The 27,550-nt window shown below is 32.3% G+C and overlaps 1 protein-coding gene across 5 annotated transcripts in view; it reads right to left on the bottom strand.

Annotated features, from left to right (window-relative positions):
* The window catches only part of LOC105833444 (focal adhesion kinase 1), a 106,213-nt gene that overhangs the window by 49,042 nt on the left and 29,621 nt on the right, over nt 1–27,550 (bottom strand). The window contains exon 1 of one of the 5 annotated variants that reach the window (XM_036291560.1): nt 5,948–7,140. The exons of 2 other annotated variants lie outside the window; for them this stretch is intronic. The gene's annotated coding sequence lies outside the window, so the exon portion shown is untranslated. Of the gene's footprint in view, nt 1–5,947; nt 7,141–27,550 lie in introns of those variants that run through there. 2 more of the 5 variants (XM_036291562.1, XM_036291567.1) reach the window with 2 other exon arrangements.

Below are 27,550 nucleotides of genomic sequence, written 5' to 3'. Positions count from 1 at the left end.
TTTTTTAAAAAAAAGATAAAATGATTTTTAGTTATTTAGGGTGTCCCAAAACATGTGGGTCGACGCTCGTAAAAAGGTAGAAGGGATCAAGATGAACATAAAAGTCCAATATTGTCTTGGGTTAGGTCTATCAATAATCGAGATATTAACTTATGGAATCTGCAAATAATCAAATTAATTTTTATCGTAATTGTGAACAGTAAATTAATGAAAGCTTATCATACATTTACGATAGATTTTTTTTCCGTGTTATGGCTCGAGCTCTTTCCTCGGCGTGCTCTCATTCGCATAATTTGAAAAATTAATACCTCGATTATTGGTGGACCTAACCCAAGACTACGACAATATTGGACTTTTATGTTCATCTCTGTATATTATCTGAACGTTTAATTGGTATTATTCTATTCAACATAGCTATTATCAAACTCTTTTTTCAGTATAGTAGACCGATAAATTTCGCATATTCTAATGCACAATCTAGAATTTCAGTTGTACTTTTACGAGCAACGTTATTCTTGAAGCGAAGGAGATAGTAAAGTTGCCGTAAATATTTTCCGAATGAATGGACGCATGAAATTGTGGGACAGGTTGTCCCTAGTTATATTCGCTGTCTCCTTAAATAGCCTCATGACTGATAAGGGAATCGCGTGCAAACGCATATACATATAACTCTACCTAACCTACACCAAACTGCGAGACACCGCCTAAGCCCATCCGCAGTTACTGCAGCCAGCAACCACTGCAGTACAACCCGTTTTGGTATTAGGCCAAACTTGAATGAACTCGATTTTTATCCCCAAATTAATACATGATTGCGTATAATAATAATAATAATAATAATAATAATAATAATAATAATAATAATAATCACTTCATAATTTTTCTCTGGTCACATTTTAATTAGATTATCGTACTCTTGCTTTGAAGTAAGCACTGGGTGATTTTAGAAAAAAGTTCCTAAGTTAATTGTAAGATATACTTTAAGATTGAAATATTTCACGCATAAAAATGGTTTTGTTGTTAAAAAATGCCACGGTTAAATAAATATCAATATTTGCAAAGAAACGTTGAAAATATATACTATTTTTACACTAAAAAATATTCTGTAATATGATAAGTCATCAAAATAAACTTTATCTAAATTTATGCAAGATATAAATTTTCCTTAAATTCTTGACATGTCCGACTTATGATATGTTCTTCCTACGATAATCCTGCTTTGCTCGTAAATTCTTACAAATTCTCCATATGTATACGAGCTCAAAAATTAACAACAGCCCGACAAAATTGCTGTCTCTCTCTGTCTCGTTTAGCTCTCTCATAAAATTTCACAAAGTTACACCTACGTAGACCTCATATAGTCGGTATTAACGTGAAACAGGAATGTAAACTGGAATTGAACTATGTAGACTGAATTTACGACTAGTTGAGACAATCCTGCGGTAAAAATTCTAAATTGGACCAATAGCCCTTGTAACCCCTAGGTGATATCGTTAAAAAATTTAAGAGGTAACCGTGAATTTCTCTAAAAGACTATTGTGCCTTACGAGAATAGCAGAAAGGGTTCGAGTGATTCCACGAAGATGATTCTTTAAGCACATAAATATACATTATCTATATTACCGCCAAGAAATATTTCATTTTGTAACTTTTTATTAAGTATCTTTGGAAATTCAAGAAATTATGATATCAAAAATTTTGAGAAAAGAGGACGACATTAGAGTATAATCTTTAGATTTTATTACTGGTGTATTTACGTAAGTAAATATATAACGCGATAATAATAGAAAATGCACTGAACTGTTTCTTTGAATTTAATATATGGATTTGTTTAAATTATATTTGTTTCGCTGGAAAAAAATTATATCTTACAAAATATTATTTTATTGAATAAAAATTTGATGGTTTTGTTACGTTAAACCATATTGTTTGACAGAATAATCACTATTATTTGAAATAATACTTGCAATATTTGATTCAAATAAAAACTTTATTTCTTACAAAATATTATTTCATTCAGTAAAAATTTGATTGTTTTGTTACATTAAATCATATTGTTTAACGGAACAATCACTATTATTTGAAATAATACTTGAAATAGTTGATTCAAATAAAAACTTTATTTTTTACAAAATATTATTTTATTGAATAAAAAAGATCAAGCACACACATAAGGGCGAAATGGCTGAAAATGCAATATGTTGTAGTTGATGGCCTCCTGATCAAAAGCCCCAATGGTCCGAAATCCAAAATCAATCGTTATCGAGATGGATGGCGTCAAAGATCATATGTAGGACGCTGTTCAGTAAAGTGTGCGTGCGCGTGCGTATGTGTTGGGTAAGTAAGTAGGGGTGGGAGCGTGTTATACAGGCAATAAACTAAATCAAACAGAAATTAGTCGTAAAACTCTGTGTACGCATAGGTACGCATAGGTATGCATAGGTATAGATAAGAATCCCAAGCAGTAGTCTTTTAAGTAGCTACCGACGGCATTAGCGCTATCCGATGTGCACTGCATGGAGATTGCTGAATCGGATTTTGCACATCTTTTAACCCTGACAAGGGTTGTTTTTTATGGTTTGTATGTTTTTTCTTAACTTCGACATACATACTTATCTACATGTAAAAAAAATATACAAACCATAAAAAACAGAGCTAAAAGATGTTTTTTTTCAACGTAATTTAAATAATACAACTATTTCATCAACGATTTATTTTTGGAATAAGATTATCATAAATTTATAATATAAAATATCAATAATATCAATATTTTTTCTATTATAGATTCCAAAACAGCAATACGTTTGTTCTTGCTGTCCTCTTTAGTACCTCCTCGTAGTAGAGTAAGGACGGGCAAAACTTATTGGAAACCATTAATAACCGAAGCAAGAGAGGGCCTCTTTTTGCAAATAACAATTCCAAGTGACATTGAAAAAATTAAGCAAGAAAAAGTTGATTTTATGTATAAAAAAGGTTTGACAGTTCAATAGTATATTAATAGTAGGTCCTAATTTAAGTAATATTTACGCTTTTTACATTATTATTGATAGCAAAAATTATCAATTGACAATACTTCTTGAGGCTTTAAAATTTCGTTTCCAAACGTACTTTATTTTCGATGTTAAATATACTTCAGAGAGTGAACATCTCTGGTTTCTTTTGCAATGGGAACTATTTAATATTCTTTCTGAAAAAGATATAAAAATTCCTTTTATAAATGATATATTACAGTTTAAAAAAGACTAATACACTGAGAAAAAGGTCCTTACAGTTTATTTAACAATCAACTGAAAAGTTTAATCAAATTAACATTTTTTTATCAGTGTTTGAGAGTAATGAGAATTATTTTAATAACTACTGAATGTCTTTATTTATTTTTAAGAAATTAAGTAGTAATATTCTTACCAATTTTTTAAAATGGAATTAAAAAAATGTGATTTGCTTTGAATGTTCTAAAACATTTACAAATATTAATAATTTAATACAACATATAAGACATTTGCATCCATTTTTACAAAGTTATATTTGTAAACAAAATAATTGTCATCGTATTTTTTCTATTTTAAATAGATTTAAAAAACATTTAATTAAAAATCATACGAAACACGAAATCAGATACAGATATAGAAATTAAATGTGCCAATTTTTTCAACTCTGTAGAATATCAAAATGTTACTCAAGATGTTTCTTTATTTTCTGATAAATCTCATATTAATAATTATTCAGATAATGAAACATGTGATACTTTTCAAATCGTTCAAAATGCTATTGTTTGTTTTATATTAAAGATGTATAATAACCAGTACCTTTCTTTATTACAAAACATTATTCAAATTACAATGGAATATACAAAATAATTATTTACCTTCGTAACTACTTCTATCGAGTGTCAATTTAAAAAACAAAATTTAGCGGGAGATGTCTCGCATACGGTTTGTTATTTTTTGAGGAAATTGATAATATATTTGAAAAATTAGGAACTGAATATAAGAGATTAAAACTTATTGAAAGTAATAAATATTATATTAAACCACAACCTTTTTTTGTCGGAGAAAAATCAGTTCTTGCCAAAATAAATACATTTCATGAAGCAAACATGATTATTGAAAAATCTGGGAAAATGAAGGACAAATAGAATTGCATAAAATTTTAAAACAATTTTTAGAATATATATATATAATTGATAAAACTGTATCGTATATGCAAGATGAAGAGTCTTTATATGACGATGACGTACATACCAATATTTTACAAGGTAATTTATGGAAAAAAGTGAAACTTAAATTTCCAAATAAAATAGTATTTCCCTTATATCTTTTCTATGATGATTTTGAACCTAATAACCCTTTAGGTTCAAAATCAGGTATATAGGTGCAGTTTACATTTCTATAGCTTCTATTCCAGTTCAATATGCTTCTTCATTAGAAAATATTTTTTTAACTCAATTAAATTTTTCTGCTGATCGAATATAATATGGTAATAAAAGTATATTTTATAAAATTATTCAAAAATTGAAATATTTAGAAACTGAAGGTATTATAGTACAAACATCTTCTGGAAATATGGTTCACGTTTACTTTACATTGCTATTAATTTTGGATGATAACTTAGTTTAAATTCCATTTTAGGAATCGATAAAAGTTTCCAAGCGAATTATTTTTGCCGTTTTTGCAAAACTGACAAGAATGAAACAAAATATCAAATATCAGAAAATGAAGAAGATTTACGAAATCTTGACAATTATAATAATGATTGTTTATCTTTTTCATACGGTATTAAAGAAGTATTATTTATATCTTTAGATTTTGCAGGTTGCGGTCCACTTGACAGTACTAATGCTGCGAGTTCTTTTTCTGTCTTTATTAGACGGTGAAGAATGCTTTAAAACATTTGTAGCGTCAAGTGGACTGCAACCATATAAAAAATTAAAAATGTTTGAATCAATATTACATTATTTGCAGAAAATATTACATTACTTGCGTGAAATAACTAAGTTGTTTAAAACAATATTGTAAGATTTTAAATAAAACAACGATTACTTAAAAGAAATAATAACATTGTTCAAAAGAATGACATAATTATTTAAATTAAAGAAAGAATTGAATTCTTTCAACAAATATTTTATTTGAAAGAAACAATAATGTTGTTCGAAAAAATAACATAATTATTTGAATCAAAGAAAGAATTGAATTTTTTCAACAATTATTTTATTTAGAAGCAACAATTACTTCGTTTAAAAGTTAAACAATTGTATTTGTTTGTTTAAACATCAGTTTCATTGGCGTATATCAATAAATAAATTTGTTAGACTTAAAGAAAATTTATTAAATCCAAAGAAACTTTTCTCTGGCATGCCTTTGAAAGAGCTAAACCTTGAGCTAAACTTAGAAATGTTAGCAAACAGAAAAAATATATGGTACTTTTAATGAAACAAGGAAATTACAAGCGGTATCATGTGACACGCCCGATTTTACAGAATTTCGTTGTTGTGTCACCGACCGGACCAAGGTCGTGTAACCTTGACACCGCGCTACGAAATCTTTCACCTCTCATCGTCAGGTCAACCTACGACCCCGAGTTTTATCCTTGTGCACTTCTGTCTGTGTGGTAGACGTAAAACGATCCCCCTCCGCCCCGAGATTTTCCAACTCATCGATCACCACCAAATTTACTCCCACGTTTAATATCGCAAAATCGAGTAGTTTTAAAAAGTTCAACCTTATCACTTCAGAAAATGCTATTTTTCTCTAAAAAGTTTGTTTCTAGATAACAGCGAAAAGTAAAAGATTGTTTAAAAAATATTAAATAATGAGATAACTTTTTGAATTTATTTAAATTGACGAGTGAATCTTTAATTTAAAAATTTGACAAATTTTAACTTTGGAGAAGCTATTTCTAGAAGTACTGCGAGATTTCTTGCACAAATTTCATGCGAATTCTATCTCACCGTTCCCGATAAAACGATCATTTCGTCAGGTGTTCTACCCTAAATGATTTACAAGGCACTCTTTCTCACTTCCTTCTACTTTTCAGATATTTCAATCTCACGACCACCTTTTGCGCGTGTCCTTTTTCTTGAGACTTACTGTCCCAGTCAAGTAGTCACCCGTTCCGATAGTCACCCTTCACCCGTTCATGAAGATCACTTCTCAAGATTATTCTCACACGGTAATAGCTTTCAAAGCCCACATCACTGCAAACATCTCAATGATCTTCCTTCAAAGTCACCAATTTCGCGTCGCGTTGCAATTTCCACGCAACGATACCGCGCGAGTCGAGTGTCGCAGGGCGACCTTGACTTGCTCGAAGGTCCCTGGATGCCGGGTAGACGCGCGACGTCGCGGCGTCGCGAATGAATCGGGAACGGACGGACGGACGGATGAACAGAGAGCCCGGCGTCGTCGGTCGGTAAGTGTCTGTGCGACGAGCGAACGAAGACGGAAGTAACGGAGTAACAGCGTGCCTAGCAACAGCATGAACGAGGCGCGTCTACGGCGTCGTCGTCAGGTATACGTTTTACCGATTCAAGGGGAGCAGGCGCTTCGCTGGGTGCGGCAGGCTGCGCCGCGACGCTGCGACTCCCTTCCCCATTTTCTCCATTGCTGTTCGTTCTCTCTCTCTCTCTCTCTCTCTCTCTCTCTCTCTTTCTCTCCCCCCCCTCTCCCTCTCTATCTCCTATCCTGTCGACGTTCAACTGACGTCGGCACCCTGCAACCCCTGCGTGGCGGCAGATCCCGAGACCTCGTGGATGTCGCGTTGCGACGCGTCACGCCGGGGCGAACGCCCGCGATGGAATCCGTTGTAATAACGTGCTGTAATAACGCGATATTTCGTAAACAGCGTGCATTGTGACACGTTTGCTAATAAAGGCTCCATTTTTATTTTCACATATCTTTAAATAGATTCGAGTGTTCATAACGTCTAAAAAATTTGGACGCACAAGACAGCTTCAAATTAAGATAGATACCTATATGATTTTTTACATAAAAACACTTGACAACAACATGACATGCTTGTATTCTATCTGAATGGTTCGTATAGATTTACTTTGTATGGACACATTACTTATCTTCAGTACTGTAAGAGATACCGTTTTTAAAGTAGATACAATTTAAAATATATACAATTATTTGAAAAAAAATATAACTAAATACAGATAAATATTTTTTGTGATTAACTAGATATAGATTCAGTTATTTTAAAAATAATTAGATAATATACAAATATGTAAGCAGATACTTTGCAAATAATAATATGTCTATTACAATAATATATAATAATATATTATTGTCATATACATGGTAAAATATGGTATAATATGAACTAAGCATAATATTTAAATATATTAAAAATAACGCTTATGATGGAAATCAAATAAAAATTATAAAATTTATATTTTCCACTCTAAATATGCTTTTTAACTTACGTAAACAAAATTTTTTATATTTTTGTTTTTTAATGTTGATCGAATAATCAATTTTATTTTGGTATAAAAACTTTTGTTTTGGTATAAAAAAATTTGTCCTTCAGTACTAAAAATATGTTTTACTGGCGTTGAAAAAAATACTGTGTTAAACAATTAAAATATTAAAACTACGTTAAATATAAAAAAACTATTGTATAATTGAAATATTTGTTATACAATAAAATTAAAAAATTGTTATTTTATAATTTTTATAATTTTGTAATTTTATAATTAAAATTTTTAAAACATCACATATAATTAATAATAATGATATTATAATTATGTAAAGATTTTAACGTTTTAGACTTTTTATTTAACACAATTTAATATACGCAAATTAGTTTAATAATTACATACAAATAAAAAAGACTCTTTATTATCTATTCAGATATTATTCTCAATATTATTGTTGTTTTGTATTATGAAAAAAATCTTTTTTTCAACATCTAGTAATTTGTCAAATGTAATTAATTTTTATCTTTAGAATTCAATTAATTATATTAAATTACTACTTAGTAAGAAATTGTAATATTGAAACGTATCTTTCATGTTATTTTAAATACATGTACAAAATAAAATATAACCAATTACAGCATAATTATTGAATTAAAAAATATAAGAAATAGTTATATATACAGATACAAAAAAAAAATAAGAATCTAGATAAGATAACTATATTCATGTAGTTAGGTACTTTGCAACATTGCTTATCTTCATATTATAAAAAACGCTATAAAAAAAATAAAGAGAGAAATAAGATTAAATATGTGCCATCTGCAATAATTTACATTTGATAAACACGAAAAATGTGAAAAGTATAGTGCACGGTTCTTCTCAAGAAAATACATCAATTTTAATAACTTGTTCATAGCTTTGTAATATAGTTCAAGGTTTTCACGTTGAGTTTGAGGCACTCAAGCACAAATCTTGTTACCAAGGGACACAGCAATCCCTAAGTGTAGCACGGTGCGTCCAGAATCTTGCCAAAAAGATTCCCACATGTGTACAGGTACACGTAGACTCACGCTACTTATGATATTAATTTAATTAACTTGACGATATCAAGGTAAAGAGTCGCAATATCGTGAAAGCTTGTTCGCAAATATGCACATCACTTTGGCAACTGCTCTGTTGCAATAGTTATTTAAGAAGATATAATATCAATACAGATTTTAGTAAAAAGTAACTTATATTGAGAATATAAGTTACATTTCACTGAATTATTGAAATTTTAACATGTATTTGAATTTTATAAGATCACAATTGCGTTAAATTAAATTCATGAAATGTTTTTGATAATTGTTAGTAACATTTTATTTATACGTATTTTTAATTCTGCTGTTAAAAATATCAAACGTAACTGTATAATTAAACAATTAATCTGCGACGGTTTATTGCTCATCACATATCTCTATATGTTTCAATGTTTTCTGGAAGTAACCTTATAACTTAGTTTTTAATTAATATCTTTGTAATATTTTAAAAAATGATCTTTTAACGGCGTTACTAAACTTTCCATTATAAAAATTAACTATAAGTTTAGTAATCAAGCTCAAAGGATTTAAAATTAAAATAAAAATTAAATAAAGGCTATAGAGTCAAGTTTGTGCTGATACATTACAATTCAAGTTAGAGATACAAATAAGTTTATAATAATGGAGAAGCTTTGTAGTCAACAGTAATGATTAAAACAAGTAGAATTCTTTGTTAGATCAACCAACTGACCAGTTTTATTATTAAAAATTCAGTAGCACAACGCTTAGACTTTAATTTTAGATCCTTTTCAAGTGCGAATATTGAAATTCAATTACAAAATTCTAGAATACACCGTAAATTCATGAGTCTGTCCCTACAAAGTTATTCCTCTTACTCTAAGTTTATAATTATCAAATATTTGAACCTTTCATCTTCAGATAATAAAATTGAAAAACAAAAAAATTAAAATTATAGAAATCAATTTTTCTCGAATGCAAATAATGTGCCAATTCAATGTCCAAAGTTAGAAAACAATAATTTGTAATATCAGGATTAAAAATTGATAAGCAGATTGTCATATGTCAGACATGCTCAATAGCTGCGGTAAAAAAACATCGTGGCTTCACAAATATTCAAATACGACACGTAATGTCATTCTTACTGGGTGATAATTCCTGACAAATATCTAATGTAAAGCAACAATAGAATAAAAGTCTAAACACGTCAAATGGTTGTTGAGAAATAAGATTCAAATTGTATACATAATAAATAGAGTTAAAGTTTTGTAAGGACATACAAAAAAGTTTACTCTATAATATTACACGAAAATTTTTAACCGATTAACCATGTAGTTTTTCAGAACATAAAAGTTTAAATTAAAGTTTTATTTTTATGATAAATACATTGAACGATTAATATCGTGATATAACGTTACTTTTTAAAATGCTTTGATATAAAATTATGAAGAGTCACACAAAGGGAAGATTTCTTTAGATTTGAGAAATTTTCTTAAATTCAAAGAAATTTATGCATTGTGGAATCCAAACAAATCAATTTTTAAACCATAAAATGCAATTGTTTGACTTTTCAAATAATATATATCTTTATCTTAAACAATTTTATTATATTATTCAAATAATGTTATTGTATCGCTCAAAGTAATGTATTACTTCACTATTTGAGCACATGTTTCTTTTCTAAGGAGACAGAAGATCGTGACCAAATAACGTGATTATCACTATATGCAGAAAAAGGATTCGTTACCGAAGCTAAAATTTTTAACGATGACAGCTAAGATGTGTCTTTAAGAAATGAAAAACACCACATAGGCTCCGTAGGAGAGTTCACTACGATAGCATAGGTTGATTCTATCACCGTGGGTGGTCTGCTTATGTAGCCTTTGGAGTATAAATTGCATTACGAGAAAGGTGCCGCGTGCGTCGTCGTCTAGTGGCGGTCCGTGAACTATATCGCAGCTGCTGTGACCATTATAAGATTGAATCTTATTTGAATCAAATAATGTTTTTATTTAAATAAAAAAATATTTCGTATTGTTTCAGATAATAGTAATTATTCCGTCAAACAATATGATTTAATGTAATGAAACAATCAAAATTTATTCAATAAAACAATATTTTGTAAGAAATAAATTTTTTCCAGCAAAACAAATATAATTCAAACAAATACATATATTAAATTCAAAGAAAAAGTTCTTTCTGTATAGTTTTGCTTCAAATATTCCATATAATTTTAAAAGAATTTTTAAAGAATAAACTATAGTATTTTGATTTTTCGGTCATATCTTCTTAATCAAGTATCATCACAAAAAATATGATAGATAATGAAACATGCCTGACTTCTTATCGTACAATTAGTCTACTTATTTTATATCAAAGTATTTTTCCACTCGAAAATTTAATAAAATTTGCGGTGACTTTTGTATTGTAATCAGCCAAGTTTTAGCAGAATTTCATTTCGCATTAGCATTATTCCAAAATTATTTCAATTAAAATTTGAGAATAATACACAGAAATGGCATATAAAAAAAAATTAATCATCAAATTAAAATGATTATTAAATGTAAAAGAAAATACATTTTTCTTAATAAAACTATATAACGTTTCTTCATGTAATAAGTTATATCTAATGTTACAATCTCATTTCCATAGTTAATATTTCAAAAATAAAGATATTCTTAAAACAAGAATGTTCTGTTTTTGTACAATGCTCTGAATAAATTCGTTTTAAACAAGATGTTAATAAACAAGCATCATCTTATTAAGTCACAAACATATTATTGAGTTTTCAATGTAACAAACAGTACACAATGCAGTTGTTAATGACAAGAGTTTCGACAAGAATTAAAAAATAAGTTGAGAAGAATGTTTATACGATAATTTCACTGTAAATTTCCTCCTAAATCCCTCCCGAAGGCATACGCCTCAATGGCTCTACAGGGTAGTCCGTAATGGATTCCCAATGGACTTATGTGGTCTAATTAATCTAAATTAATTTGATGCCTGCCTTGGAAGATGGTATGGTAATTACTGTCCCCTAAAGTATGTGTTCGAAGTTATGTTTCGCATACGCAATTATTTACTTTTAGTTTATGCCTCTATCTATAATGTACTCTCCTATTAATATCAAATATTTGTAATTTGTTGACTCTTTACATTTTCTTTGTCATATTTATTGGATTTAATTTTCAAGCTTCTGTATTCTGTTTTTGTATGGAATGATAACACTGTAAAATAATAATGCAATAAGTTGCAGTTACAAGTAACCTTTACCAAGTGACCCATGACGATTATTTTCATCTTCAATATTGTTTAGATCATTTTTGGACGACCATAAGTCGGTCAAAAATGTTTAGTTTACGATGTATTTTATTATATATTCCTTCCATCGTTTCAAATCAATACCTTATACAAATAGTCTGAACAATATTGAACTATTTTTGGGCGGAGTTTCCTAAATTAGATTCTTAAAGATAAAAACAATCGACGCGTGTAAAAAGGTGCTTGTTAGTTAGAAAGATCACAGATTGCAGTGCCTAATAAAAACAGTATTCCATATTGTATTATTTCATTCTTTCTACGAGAACTAATTCGCTACGATCGTTTTGCAACGAGACATTCTATTATGCAAAATCCTACAATACATGCTGCCCTGAGTAGTAAACTGGCCGACGGTCAACCAACCCCTTTGAACTGGGATGGAAAGATTGCAACCCCCATTTGAATGTATTCGCGCGCGCGCACCAGTTTCCACTACTTTCTGCAAATGCAACTTGGAATATTCACTGCGATCAATGCAAACACTGTAGGGGAGACACGTATCCGACCACGTTCCGGGAGACATTTGCATACATCTGTCGATGTCGGTCGGCCTAAGTGTCGTTTGCAACGACGCAATTGCGAATTATTTGCGTAGGGGGGATGAGCGTATTATTTGCGACGTATTTGTCAATTCGATCACCTGGAACGAACCGATTTTATCGGAAAACGGATGGGGTCACGTCCGAAAATAGTGTCGGCCAGAGTTCACTGTACCAAACACAAAAATATATCTCGGAGAAGATACGATTTCCGACGTTACCAATGACCCCCTCATGCCCCGCGCTCACATTAATAATTAAAACGATAGTGGATCGTTGGTCTTTCGCGACAGCCCAAACTCCGACACGAAATCGACGTCATGTTGAATAAATTAAAACCGTTCCAAATACGAATATAGTATAAAGTCGAAAACGGATATATACATTTCGATCCTAATAAGTCGAATTGTATAACCGTAGAGATTATAGTGTAATCAATATTTTCTATTCTAATATAAGAAATACGATTATTAAGCAAAATTCTTTACATATTCTTTTTTGTGCTTTACTGATCTGTAAATGCAGATTTTGATATAATTTTTTGTAATTTATAAAGGATGACTGTACTTTTTTAAATCAAAATGTTGGAATTCTTTTTATATCTCCTTTACATTATATCTTCGGAATTAATATTACTACGATAGAAAATGTTATTCTGGATTGAACTGTATGTATATTTTAGTAGAAATTAAATATATATTTAACAGCATCAGTTCTTTTGCGCGACTTATTTTTTCTCGTCGTAATGTTTTTCGAACATGAAAACATTTATAGTCACAGTGAAGCACGGTAAGAGAAACCTTCGTCCCGAGAAAAGAAACATCCAGATTTCTTTTTAATACGCAGTTATTGAAAAGAAATCATTCTTGTACAGTTATTTCGATGAATTAAGATAGATTATATCGGCTAAGCGTGCATGATTCACGCGCACTTCACCACGATTCATAACGATTATAAAGATAGCGAGTTGTTGTTGGATGCGACAGCAAGTGAAAGGATGACAGAGAAAGGGCAAAAAGGGCAGACTTCATTTCGAGGAAGAGAATTCTCCGGATTCTTCTGCATGAAGTCAGAGAAGTTCTCGCCTGTCTAATATGATAAGTATGTAAAATTAAATTACAATAATCCGCGCGTGCATGATTCATGCATATTTCTTCACATGTAACAGCTTTAAAGATGATGGAACGTTGCTGTACACAAAGATCGTAAAAGGGTGATAGAAGAAGAGCGGGAAGGGCATGGCTTCATTCCGAGAAAAGAGATCCTTTGGATGCCTTTGCACGAAGTCACACTCGTACGACTAATTCGATGAAAGACGAGAGAAACTTCCGTCGAAGTTTTCGTCGGAAAGGAAGACAAGGAGGTGGAATTCATAGCGTTCGATTCCATTCGACCCCTCGGAATTCTCGGCACGTGTGTAATCTTTATTCCATCGTGTCCTATTAAACACGATGGATTTGGCAGAAACAGTAAATAAACATTAGCCGCATACTTTGATTTTCCATGAAGTCACAGCTTCTTCATGCAAATGTAGAATTAGCACGTCAAAACTAAATTAACCTGCAATGTCCGAGTTTTTTAAATAAAAATAGAATGAGACAGACTTTGATATTCTGATTTCACATGCTTGACACAGATCTATTATATTATTTTAAGTAAACAAAAAAATTATATTAGATAAATTTATATTCATTTTAATATGATTTTATACACTGAAGGGCATTTACGTTTAAAGCCACAAAAAAGAAGGCATTTTTCCTGAATTTTTTTCAGGGCCAAGAAGCAAACTTATAAAAATGGGTCTTTTTGCATAATGAAATACATTTTTTGTAGTTTTCATACAAATTTTATTACAATGATTTTGTTGAAGAACCCTCCATTGTCGTGTAGTCAGCCATGCATAATTCCGCGATGACAATGATTTCTCCTTCCTTGTTCAACCGAAATACAAAAACTAAACGGCATCTTAAAGAAGAATAAATTTCCCTGTCGTATCCGATTTTTAATATTCGAATTTTAAACAAAATCGCGGATCTTTAAAGTTAGAGTGCTGATTTTTTACTAAAAAATTTATTTTTGTTTGTTAAAAAAAAAAAAGAATTCGAATTAAAAAAGTCGGATACGACAATGATAAGGAAACTTACTCTTCTTTGAGATGCCGCTTGGTTTTTGTATTTCGGTTAAATAGGATCATTGTCATCGCGGAATTATGCATGACTAAATACATGACGATGAAAGGGGGAAGGGATTTTTCAACAAAATCATTGTAATAAAATTTGTATGAGAACTATAAAAGGTCTACTTTATTATGCAAAAATTCCCATTTTTATAGTTTGTTTCTTAGCTTTGAAAAAAATTAATAAAAAATGTCTTCTTTTTTGTGTTTCCAAATGTATATGCTTCCTTAAACAAATATTAGAAAGTATGTATAATTTTTTTATAAACTTACAAATTATTTTTTTTAATCAAGGAAATGATACTAAAATAAATATAGACTCAACGTGGATAATTATGACAAAAGAAACTTTACGATATATCTGAATAAAAAATAAAATTTTGATTATTTTTATCAAACACATGATAAATAATTATTTCTATATGTAAAACAAAAATTTCTTTATATTTCTTTATATAAAGCAAAAAATGGAACTGTAAAAACATTTATAATTGTAAAAAAGAACTATAAATACATTTTTCCTTAAAAACGAGATATTGATTAATTAATAAGAATGTTACATTGAAATAAACGAGATAAATGATCCATTTATAACTATATTCAAAATTTGTGTTTCAATAATAATTTCATCGTTTAGTTATGTATAGTTAATAAATCACCATCTTTAAAAATAAACGATTGATTATTATTATAAAATCCGCAATAAAAGATATTTCAATATTTCTTTTTTAACTTTTAATTAACAATACCACAAAACCTCAATAGTAACATACTACATAAGACATGTGTGACATTTGAAAATTTGCTATTTAAACCACATGTGTTTGACATGCAACGGTTTCATGTCAATATTGTAATCAATAGAAATTTTGTAAGTATATAATAATTATTGTATGTATTTTTATAATAATTCAGACATAAAAAATTAATTCTAAATTCAAATCAATGTTATTTAGACAATTTTTATATTTTTTAATTAAAAATTGTATGTTTTATTTTTCTTTGGCATTTAAAGATCACAATATAACTTATAATCGTTAAATATAACTTACACGAACATTCTAAATAATATTTAATATTCTTCGTCAACGTTAATCAAAAAATAAAAACGAATTAAACAAGAATGACTAAAGATACATAAATGAAAATATTTTACTAGATATTTGAAAAGTATTTCTTATATTATTTATATAATTGTTATTATTCTTAATGATTTTTCATTCGTTGTTATTCTTCTTTGAACTATTTATTTAAAAAACTGTAAGTGTCACTGTTTATAGTTCTTCAAAGTTCAAAATAAAAAAATATAAGTTATATTTTATAAAATATATTTTTCGATTTTTAAAATATTTTAATAAGTTCTTTAATAAATCATTGATTACCATCACTTTCAAAATGGTTTTTTATCTTTGTCACAATTTCCTTATTACAGGGTAATCGTGATAAATTATATACATAGATTAACAATGTTTATTAATATATTTCGTATAAGACTATATTTCTAATCAAATATACTGTCCGATTCATTTATTTGTATTAAAAAAAGTTCTTTTATAACATTTTCAAAAAATTTTGTTTAAATATATAAAAATATTATAAATTTACACAGAATACTCTAGTTAAACTTTGTACATTAACTTTTCGTTACAATTACATAATTGTAAAATTTCATTACAATTATATACCATGCTGATTCTATTTAATAATAAAAATTTTCAATGCATATTTCTTTCTAAATTACAAACAATATTAAGAAGTGATTTTTTTTAAGAACAATTCCAGATGTTTTATCAGTATCTTTTTTTTTTCAATTATTTTCTCTAACCTTTTTTCACAATGAGATAATATTCGCGCGCTATAAAGATAGCTTGAGAGTTTTTAGGAGAGATATCATCATTAACCCTCGAGTTTCGATTCTCTTTCGATCCAAGATATCCTCGCTTGACGCCCCATTTACATGTCCTAATGAAAAGGGAATCTTCTCACGCATGCGGCAAGTACCCTTGCAAATTGCATGGTGGCAGGACTGCCCCTTGCGAGAGCGACACGTGTTCTCTACCCCGTGTCTATTCATCTCTTTTTCTCGTCTCACTCGCCCGTGCCAAGGGGGCTACGCGAATATCGAATTATCGATTTGCGGTCCATCCTCGACTGTGCGTTCGTTCGTGGATGCGAACTTTCCGACAAAGATAGAAAAATAACTCGCGGTCAGCGACATTTAATTGGTCAAATAAAATTAACGATATTTTAATTCAGTAACCTACGTTGTTTACGTAAGCGATTAAGAAATTATCGAAGTTAAATGTTATTTTATCTAGATAATTTTAATATATGAGCTTACGTTAATGCAAACCGGTAAGAACAAAAAAAAAAACGGTTATTTCTTCTTTGATAAGACTTTATAATGTAAACATAATATCTGCATTCGCATTATTCGCGTCATGATTTTATAATGACTAATTCGCGTTGAAGTGCTGCAATTCTACGGTCCCAAGTGCTGGTTTGCGTGACTTCTTGCGTATATCTACCGCACTTAATCGTGGCGTGAGTTTTTCCATGATTTCCCGCGACTTTTTGCACGTAAGGGCGTCCTTGAACTTCGAGCTAGTACTAAGAGCATGTTACACTAAGCGTGAACACGATTGCGCGCATGCCATCCGGTCTGCCGGTCGTTGCGCATCGTGACAATACACGTTGCGACAACTCTTCGTTTTCATGTGCCACTTGCTGACTTATCGCTAAAGCCCTTCCTGTCAGCCGTTGCCCCGTTAATTATCGCATCGCATTAATATACTTCGCGATAAATAATGGTCGAGAAACGTTTCATTAATGTAATACTTTTAAATACTTAATTTAGCTTAGGTTCGATCTTTTCTAAATATGGCGTTTCTAATAACTGTTTGTTCTCTTTGTTGACTTGATGCTTTATGAGTTTATTTTGGTATTTTGAAAGACGCAATAAATTACTAATGTTTCGAAGCAGCAGTTTGCCCTTTTCTTAACATGAAATAGAATAATCGTTTAACATAATTGCGCGTAACAACGAACGGAAATAACTTTCTGAAAGTATATCGAGCAGAGATCTTTCTGCTCGGGAAATTAGAGTGTGCTGTACAGGGATATTTATGCAATATGAAGTCCATCGAGTCCTGGGAAAAATTCAGCCGCTGAGGTCGCTGAGCAATTGGCGAATATTTAATCTTTGCGATATGAAAAAAGGTACTTCATCGACCCGATCAGTACCAACGAATACCTCGCGTTTAACCTTTTCCATCTATAGTGGGTGAAGAAAAATCTAAAGTTCATGAGCGTACTTCCAAGTTCTAGAACAAACATCTGTACTTAATTCAATTCAATTTAATTTACTGAATTCGAGCGACTAACATGCAATCGTTTGTGCGCGACAATGCTAATGAGCGCGCATGAAAACGTAAGAATTTACGAGCAGTGCGGGATCGTTATTTGTTTGTTCGAATGAACATGATAAAGCCGTCCCCTTCATCGAACTATATCTGGTAACAAACCATTTGCGATTATTAATGCGATAATTGTCAATCGATCGTGTATAATTTACGCAACCTCGACTCGTGCATGACATGTCACGAAAAGAAAGTTATAGTAATATACGTTAATTGACTTTAATACTCTTTCACACGTCATGTTTATAGAATAAAAATAAAAAAAAAAACAATTAACTGTAAACTACAATTAATTGTAGACTTATTATGCTGTGTTACTCTGGGAAAAATAGTTTTCCCAAAATACAGTTATAACCCACTTTGGGACCCACAATTAAGTAATCAAATTATTTGGATTGTTCTTAAGTAAAAACTATCTTTGAGTAATTCCGACATCGGCGGAACTAATTGAGAGATTTGATTAGTACAACTTAAAACTCTGAAATAGATAGAATAGTTAATTGCAATTTTTAGTTAATACAAGGTTAATTAAAAAAAAAAATAAACGTAAAATGAGGGTTATGAACAATTCAAATAATTCAATTACTTAATCGTTGCAGCTCCAAAGTAGGTTATAAACGTATTTTGCAAAAACTATTTGTCTCGTGTACTACTGTAACTTGTGATACAGCAATTGTGCTTTTTGCGAATCGAAAGATCTAAGGATTTTCATGCGTTAAATCGTGAGTGACGAGGCTTCTGTGTGTTTCGCAACGATAAGCGACGTCTCCTGCATCGCGTGAGGAGAAGCGGCTCGTTGTTCTCCGTGCCGAAAAATAAGATCAAGCGGAGCGTGCGCGCGAGCCCGCGCGCAAGCGATAAATCAACACGCGCACCATGTCCGCGGACAAAAGTATCTCCAAGTTCATCGAACCACACTTACACGCCCGAAGACTCACGCGCGCACTTAACAATAACTCGTTCGCGTCGCCAACCCCCCTCCCCCTTCCCATTCAAAATGCACGACGAACGACGGGCACGCCATGCATGCACGCGTGCACGACAAGCGCGACTTACACGCACGCGCTTTCCACGCGTCACGTGCCACGAATTTTCGTCGCCGCTCGATCAAGCGTCGCCGGTAAATTACGCATCGCGCTCCAAACGCTGCACACGCAATCTGGACGCGACGCGACGCTTCCGTGCGGGTGTACTCAGCGTGACGTAACGGCGTCTCGGATTTCTAACGGAAATTATGATTAGTTACAAGCGTTACCGGAATTCTAATCCACCTACGTGCGCATCCGCGCGCCTTATTTATTCGCAAGTGGGCGTAATCGGGGTATCTCTTAGTTTTTATACATCAAATAAAAAAGGAAAACAATTTTTTTAAATGGCTAAAAATACAGAGAGAGACCGATGCAATTTATGTAATTATATATGGATTACAAATTACGTAATTTTACCAACTTGTACTAACTTGGTATAAACAATCTCAATAATTATTTATATAATATGTATACATATACTAAAAAACCTGGTAATAATAATGAAGCTTTGCCAAAATAATTTCAGCTAAATATTCGGTTAATATAAATATTTAGTAATAATTAGTAAGTAGATTAACAGTTATCAAACATCGTAATAGTAAACGATCAGTCACTAAACGATTACTAAGTTTTTAAATATAGTATTATTTAGAACATTTAATGAAAATTGAACCAAACATTGAAATTCTTAAACTAAAGCTTAGTAATTATCATCTATTGATTATTATTACCAATCAATTATTACCAAACTGTTTTGTTTTTCAGTGTACATAATGCAATATACATATATCCGTCTGAAATAATATTAATAAATGCTCCGAAACAAATGCCTATTAATTGTTTATGCTTGAAAATCTGTCCATAATTTAAGTAATAGTTTTTAAGCATTTGGTATCCCAGCCCTCCTGGCACATCAGGTTATCCCTAGATTGTACGCTGTAACGTAGAACGCGTTAAAGTAGAAATCATCCTTTGTGGTCTGATGTTTTACTTCTACACCGTGTTTCCCGCTTAAAAGAATTACGAGTAAGAACCCTTTTTCCTTACGTTGCATTAGCCGTTCCCGTAGTAACTCTCGTTTCTTTGCTCTTGATTCACCGTTACCGATTGCCTCTGTGCCGGAAGACGAGGATAACAGCAGCAGCGAGACGCAAGCGTAGAAAAGAGATTCGTTACCGAATCTACATCCTGTATACGTGCGCTCAACTAAATTTTATAGGTTCACGTCCTGCGCATCTCCTCCGCAGATAAAACGCACCCGGCTAATGGAAGAAGAACTATTTCGCAACGAGTTCGCCGAGTCGCGCGCGAGCTCGAACGAGAATAACTGACATCAAAGAAGACGCTGGATCGTATGTTCAGGCGAAATCTCGGATAAAGATTGTTCGCGACCCAGTAAAGTAGTCACTTCTTTCACGAGCATTGCCGTGGCAATACTATAATTTCGCACGGAAATAACTCGCGACGAAGACACAGAGTAAACCCTGATTAGACAGTGAATTTTGCAAAGTAATGGAACATATAATTAAATCCTTCTTCCCGCACACAACATCAGAATCAGCAATGAGCGATTTAATAGTCAGCTACATGCGGCTCCACTCTGAACGTTAAATTCACATTTCTCTTATGCGGCGCATCCCGCGGATGTATTTGCTTCTTTTGTAACGGACGAATTTAGAACGGAGCGGAGAAAAGAGAGACGCGAGCGCAGAAATTACGTTAAAATTCCATACTCATCCGACGCTACTGCTGTGATAGGCGCGGACGCACATTGCGCATTGTAGTTCAATCAGAAGGTTCAACTGTAATTGAGTTTTTAGCATAAATTTTTTTTTAGCGTTTTTTCTGAAATCAAAATTATGTTTGATTAATATCTGAATAAAACATTATTAAACCAACAACAATTTTTAGAGACAATAATTTTAGACAGAGTAACACGGCAACACTTGATATCAATTTACATGTGTCTAATGAGATTTCGGCAAAACTGCTGATATGTCTCTCCAAGACATTGCACAATAACGGTCATAATTCACAGAAGATAAGTTTAAAAATTCGAAACAGATGAACTTAAAAAAAACCAAGAAAGAGAATAGCAGAGAGAGAGAGAGAGAGAGAGAGAGAGAGAGAGAGAGAGAGAGAGAGAGAGAGAGAGAGAAAGAGAGAGAGAGAGATCAATGATTATAATTCTACCAGTTAGTTATTAATATATGCGTAATTTCACGTTTATCGCGACGATTTTGCGTCAAATCCACGTTTCCAGTCGTTCGCGGACTCCTTGCTGGCGATCCTCCTTGTTCCTTTTTGCTACAGATATAGAACGAGGGAAAGGGAATAGTAAAACGCGAAGAGGCGCGGCCGGTCCGACATATTATCTACGTACACACGTCAGAGCACATGCAAATGCGACTCAAGCGTTCGTTTATGCGACGATGTTACTTAACAGGTACGCCTGCAATACCCTTTCCGCTAATGTATTACGATAATCGAGCGATGTGACGTGACGCTACGTGATCGATTAGTGATCGTCAACGCTTACGCAATCGCGCCAAGTTGACGATTCTTAAACGACTCGTTATTAAAAGCATCGAATTTCACCGTTGTGTTATAAACAGCGAATGACATATGCCCCTTTTTTTCTTTCCTTCCCCTTTTCTATCGGATGAAATATCATGAGTCTTCGGTGTGCACCCGACGTAGTGTCCAATCGCGTGTTTGAACGCATAAAGCTAGAATACGCGAGAAAGATACAGTCATTGCTCAAAACGAAACACGAACGCTTGGTGAACAATATAATGACAAACGAATCTAAGCGCAGCCAGGCATCGTTCCTATTTTCGCTCAATACAGGCAGAGGCGCAAAAAGTACTTTCAGTAGTACTTGCGTAACAAAGGAATCAAATCTATATGGATTAGATAAATTTAGATCGGCGCAAAAAAATCTTTCCGCAATATTTCTTCTGCGGTAAAAGTTTAAAAGTTCCAACTAAAATTAGAATAAAAATGTGTAGCATTAAATCCATGATCAAAATTTGAAAAACAAAGATTAAGTATTGTGTAATACATGTTATATAAAATATTACGCATTGAGATCGATAAAAGAGACGGAAGTCAAGAAACTAAAAAAAGAAATAATTCAGTAATAATAATTCAGCTTTGAAATAGTTTCAATTAAATGTTTAATATAAATATTTGGTAATATTTAATTAAATATTTAATAATATTTAGTAATTACATTAACAGTAACCAAACATAAAAATAGTAATCAATCGATTATTGAATAATTATCACAAACGATTATTGCACTCGGAAAAGAAAGATTTAAAATTAAATATTTACTGTAGTTTAGTTTGAGTTTTTTTATAATTGCTAAAAGTTGGCTATTCAAGATAATAGTATATTGTGCAACAAGTGCGAAAAATCAGCTATTGCTCATGAGTGCGTTCAGCCGCACGAGTGGACAATAGCTGAACTGTAAAAGTTGCACATACTATTTTCTATTATAAGTGTGTAGAAAGTAACGGAGGTGAGAATGGGTTCAGGGGTTTGCAGGTGGCAGACCAAATAAAAATAAACTTTAAATAGTTTCGTAATAAATAAAAAATTGTTATACTTAGTAATATTTACTTTTATTGTATAATATATTTTCGCTACCTGTGCATCGAAAGTAGTTTTTTTCTCACGTGTCACTTCACACTCAAGGACTAACATTTCGATGCATTTTCGACGCAGGTAAAAAGTATTGTTCACACGTGTTCGTCTTCGCGCGTGTGTTCATACTCCGCACTTACGGGTAATTAGCTGTAATTAGGGAATCACCGCACTAGTTGCACAAATATCTATTAATATTTTTCTTTTGACGGATATTCGGGTTTTTTCTATTCATCTTTGGTTTTATTACTGATATTAATCATATCACCACGTATCGACTTGTTTTACGCGATCTGATGTCTTTGGATGATACGAATTGACAGGTTAGCTAAAGTTAAGTTCGTGAAAACGACAAGGCGTCGATAAGTCTGCGAGAGTTCGTATACATTACTGCATGAATGTCGCGAGATAGCGCGCATACAATGTAGTAACGAAGACGAAATGTACGAAAAACGAGGTAAGCGTACAAAAAAGTAATGCAGGAAAATATTGCTGCACAGTCTATGGGATTTATTGGGAGAATAAAAACGGTGAAATAACGAATTACTTGTCTGAGAAAACTGCGCCATTGTTTGTGTGAGAAATTTGTAACTTTCCGGACGAAAAAGGAACGAGTTTCTACGCACATGTAACATGTAGCAAAAGTACATTTGCTGCAATAACTTTATTAACTAAAATTAAAAGCATGCTTTAATACACGTAGAATATTATATCGCACATTCAAATTGCAATTGTTTACAGAATACTGTCACATATTTGATTTTAGAGGAAAATATTTTTTCCTGTAGTTGCTACGTTTAATAACTAATAAATTAAGTTTCGATAGCAATGTTTCAAAAAATTTTCACACTTTAGCTTACACAAAGTGCCCTCAGACAAAATACTCTTGTAGTTGAAATTATTTTACTGAAGCTCAAGTAGCTATTATCATCATAAGCTTAGTTATTATTACTAAATTCTTCTTTCAGTTGGATTTCATCTTGAAAATCTGTTTTCTTCGAATAGGCATTACTGTCGCACATCTACCGTCCACGACTGTACCAAAAGCAGCAATAAAAACGGTTAGAAAACATATCCATCTTCTCTCGCGTGAGCATGCATTGATATCTAGAATGCTTATAATTGGGAGGAGAGAGAAAAGAGTGTCAGACAGAACGCACACATAGAGTGACTCGATACAGACAGTAAATGCATGCATATACGCATATATGATATGCATGTACACGAAGTACGAGTATGTAGCATAGATAGCGCCGGTGGCACAACGACAGAGACGTGCTCCTTGTGTATATAAATAGCTAGTTAGGGTCGATGGACAGACGAAAGAGGCGAACATGAACCATGAGAGCCGGGATTCATTCACCTGCAGAAACAGCAGCAATAGCCGTTGATCGAAACAGCACCGCCTAACAGCGCAATTATTCTACTTGATTACTCCAATTTGTTTGTCGGGCCGTTCTTGACCCGCCACCGCGTCATTAGACTCGCGAGAAACAATCTGACAATATTTTTCTACGTTTCTGGTGGATTGCAGTAAGGCGTAGAAAAGATAAAACACAGACCGCAAGGCGCTTCCGATTTTTACAGGCGGATTTTTCTTGTCGTCAGGTAAATAAATTCAGAAAGGGAAAAAGAAACAGGTTTGATAGTGCAAAAAATAAAATAGTAAAGACGATCAAAAATGTAGATATCACATTCTACGTTCTAAATAGGTCATCTATAATAATTATATATATGATACATCTTCCTTTCGACTAGCGATAAATCTGGGGAAGTTTAATATAATCACAGTAATTATATGTGTAATATAATTACACATATAATATATAATTACATAGAGGAAGGTTACCAAATTAGCGCACATTTTATTTTTAGATAGTATTTCTTAACCCTTACAGGAACATAATTAGACGGCACAGTGGATTTTTTTTGAAACATGTATTTATATGTTAACACACACACACACATTATTGTGCATAATCATACCTCAATTTCCTATATTAATAACTAAGAATCTAAAATCTCAACAAAAGTATTTTATATTTAAAATAATTTTCTCCATAATCTCTAAACTTCATATTTTACAGTAAACATATTCCTCTTTCAATAAAGTAAAGCATTTATCGCAAATTTATAATATATCATTCTAACTCTTTTCCTCTTGTATTAAAAAGAATATATTATTGTTAAAAATATATTATATGTATTACATATATTGTACATTATAGAAAAAAGCCATATATAAACTATAGGTTTTGCTTCTTTAATTATTTATGAACAAATCATGTTTTTATTAGTACATGGAAAAAATTTTATAATATAAATTACTATGGTAGATAATAAGTGCGGATCAAGGAAGAAATGAAAATTTTTACTATGTTTTTCCTCATATTATTCGAATATTTACACTACTTATATTACAATTCTCTGAAATTTCTTCTTATGGTTCGTAGTTAGTATCGTATATGGTAATTTTTATTATGAAATTTTCTCCATGTAATGATGCAGTGCAATATTTAGTTTCCGAGAGATGCGAGTGGCGCTTTAGGCCTGTGCTAGTATTGAGACGACCTTCCTCTATTTTCTTCAATTTAAAATACATATATTCCAACTGTACTAAAGTTAAGGTGCCGACTATTGCGATTACATTGTGATATATGGCCCGATATGAGGAGCGATTGGAAAACATCACATCTATCGTCGTCTTTCATTGTTGAAGGAATACCAGGGAATAAACGTGTCGTGAAAGCCGAGATAAGTCATAGATATGTTGGTGAGAACGCGAATTTCGTCCCTCGGGCATTTTCAAGCGAGATCCTGCTGCGCGGTTGGTAGCTTCAAGTTTACGTCGGACAAGTGCCGATAATTGTAACTGCCTTGCCAGCGGCGGCAGTTTCGTCTCATTCGTTTCGAGAAGCTCGCATATGGCACTTTATATCTCGTTCAAGCGTCAGCGAATTTCGGGAACGTTCCGATAAGACTTATCAAGTGCCCGCAATAAGAGTATTCATTTGGCAAGTGGTCTCATTCGTTCTATTCTGTTTTGCACCAGCCATTATACGGCCGGAATTGGATTAATTGTCTGATACACACACATTATTCGTGTTCCGGTCATTTAACATGTTTTTTTAAATTCTCCTAATGGTGCCATTAAACAAGCTATTTGTCGAAATAACGGTTATCATGTGATTCGTTCCTAAACTGATAGATGTAGATACATCGAAAGCAATATTAAAGATTAAAGGTGGGCAGCAGTCAGTGGAAAGAAGAGTATCGCGACAGGCGATAGTTGAAATAAATCGCGTTTCATTCAGTCAAATCAATTCAATGATCGCGCGATCTAGTCATGACTCGAATTCCCGTTAGCCGCTTAGAAGTTGCGATGTCGAAAGCGAAGAGACACGGTCGGGCTTTGAGGAAATAAGGTACCATGAGAACTTGTAAGTGTACGAAAGATCAAACATCCAAATAAATAATGAAACTACAGATAGCATTGCAAAAAATTAATTAGAAACGTCCAGTATAGGATGACCCGTTTCTATTGCATTACTTTACAATACATAGAAAACATGCTCATTGAAAAAGCTTCTAATCGAAATTTAACATGCATTTTTGCAAAAAACTTGCGTTACTGATAGATTAATCTGTTGAAATTTTAATGATATAAGGATTTGATCTAAAGATCAATGCTAAAGATGTTTTAACTATTTGAATACAAATCTTACCTAATTCAATTTAGATTTCTATAATTCGAATCTGAACTATTCAAATACGAATCATGTATACTAACAATCCTATAAATTTATATTTAGTTTTTATACTTGCATGATATGTAAATTTTATATTATATAATCAATTTATTTTTCTAATAACAATATAGAAATCTTTTATTATTAATTATATGTGTATTAATATTCATTAAAATAATAATTATTTCATATTAATGTTATATTAATTAGACGTTATACATCAACGATTCAATTCGATCAAAAAACTATGATTTTATATTACACACTTCTATTAATTATATCTGGCTATAATTATAAGAAATTGTAATATATATAATTCATAGAGAGAAACGATATAAGACATGCAATCTTCTGATTGTGCGCGTGATGTATCTATGACATGCAACGTGTATGAAATAAAAATGACGTAAAGGAGGCGAATGACGGTGCTCCTCGAGCCTCCATGCATATCGATCGTGGATACGTCGTGATTGAAATACAAACGTAATTGGTGTTTCTACGTGTCCGCGAGCTCAAATTGTTTGTGCAACGGCTCGCAGCGTGTCGATAGACGCCTTGAGCGAAAGACGCCCGTGTGATTCATCGCGGGAATAAAAGCGCGAGTGCCATTATCGGCACCATAGATACGATCGGCGTTCAGGTTTGTGTCGAACAGCAGAGACAATGATCTTTTCCCTGGCAACCGAGTCCCCTCCTCCGAACTGATTTTGTAGCTCCGAGAGAGTGCTATGAGAATACTCGGTGCTGAATTAACGCCACTTCGTATGCTCGCTTGCGGCAGCGAAGTAAACATAAAAGGACGGTAAAAATACTGAGATTATTTTCGGAGCGAGAATCTCCGAGGAGCTACTGCCGGTCGCACCAATCACTCGCGACTCTTGACACGCCACGCTTTTAACTTTACGGATGTCCCAAATCCGTAGCGCCATTAATTTCTTCGACGTTATTTTTTTGCCAGCACTCGCGCGGAATTTATACGCTAGCTCGGAACGCTTTGTCCGATTGCATTTTGACGACTGATGTCATCGATTGCTAGAAGCGAAAGAAATTTGGCTGATATAGTTAAAAACTTAGGGTTTGCTCGATTGGCTCGGATATTACTTTTGAAGGAAGAACATACGTTCTATCTAATAGCATTATTCTCGGTATAAATGAATAATTTGCATATTTATGTCTTAAAATGCAATGAAAAAGTCTAGATTCGAGACAT

This window comes from Monomorium pharaonis, chromosome 8 (assembly GCF_013373865.1).
Source record: "Monomorium pharaonis isolate MP-MQ-018 chromosome 8, ASM1337386v2, whole genome shotgun sequence".
Taxonomy (NCBI): Eukaryota; Metazoa; Arthropoda; class Insecta; order Hymenoptera; family Formicidae; genus Monomorium; species Monomorium pharaonis.
Note: the sequence above shows the minus strand (reverse complement) of the source record. Positions and strands in the feature narration are given on the sequence as shown.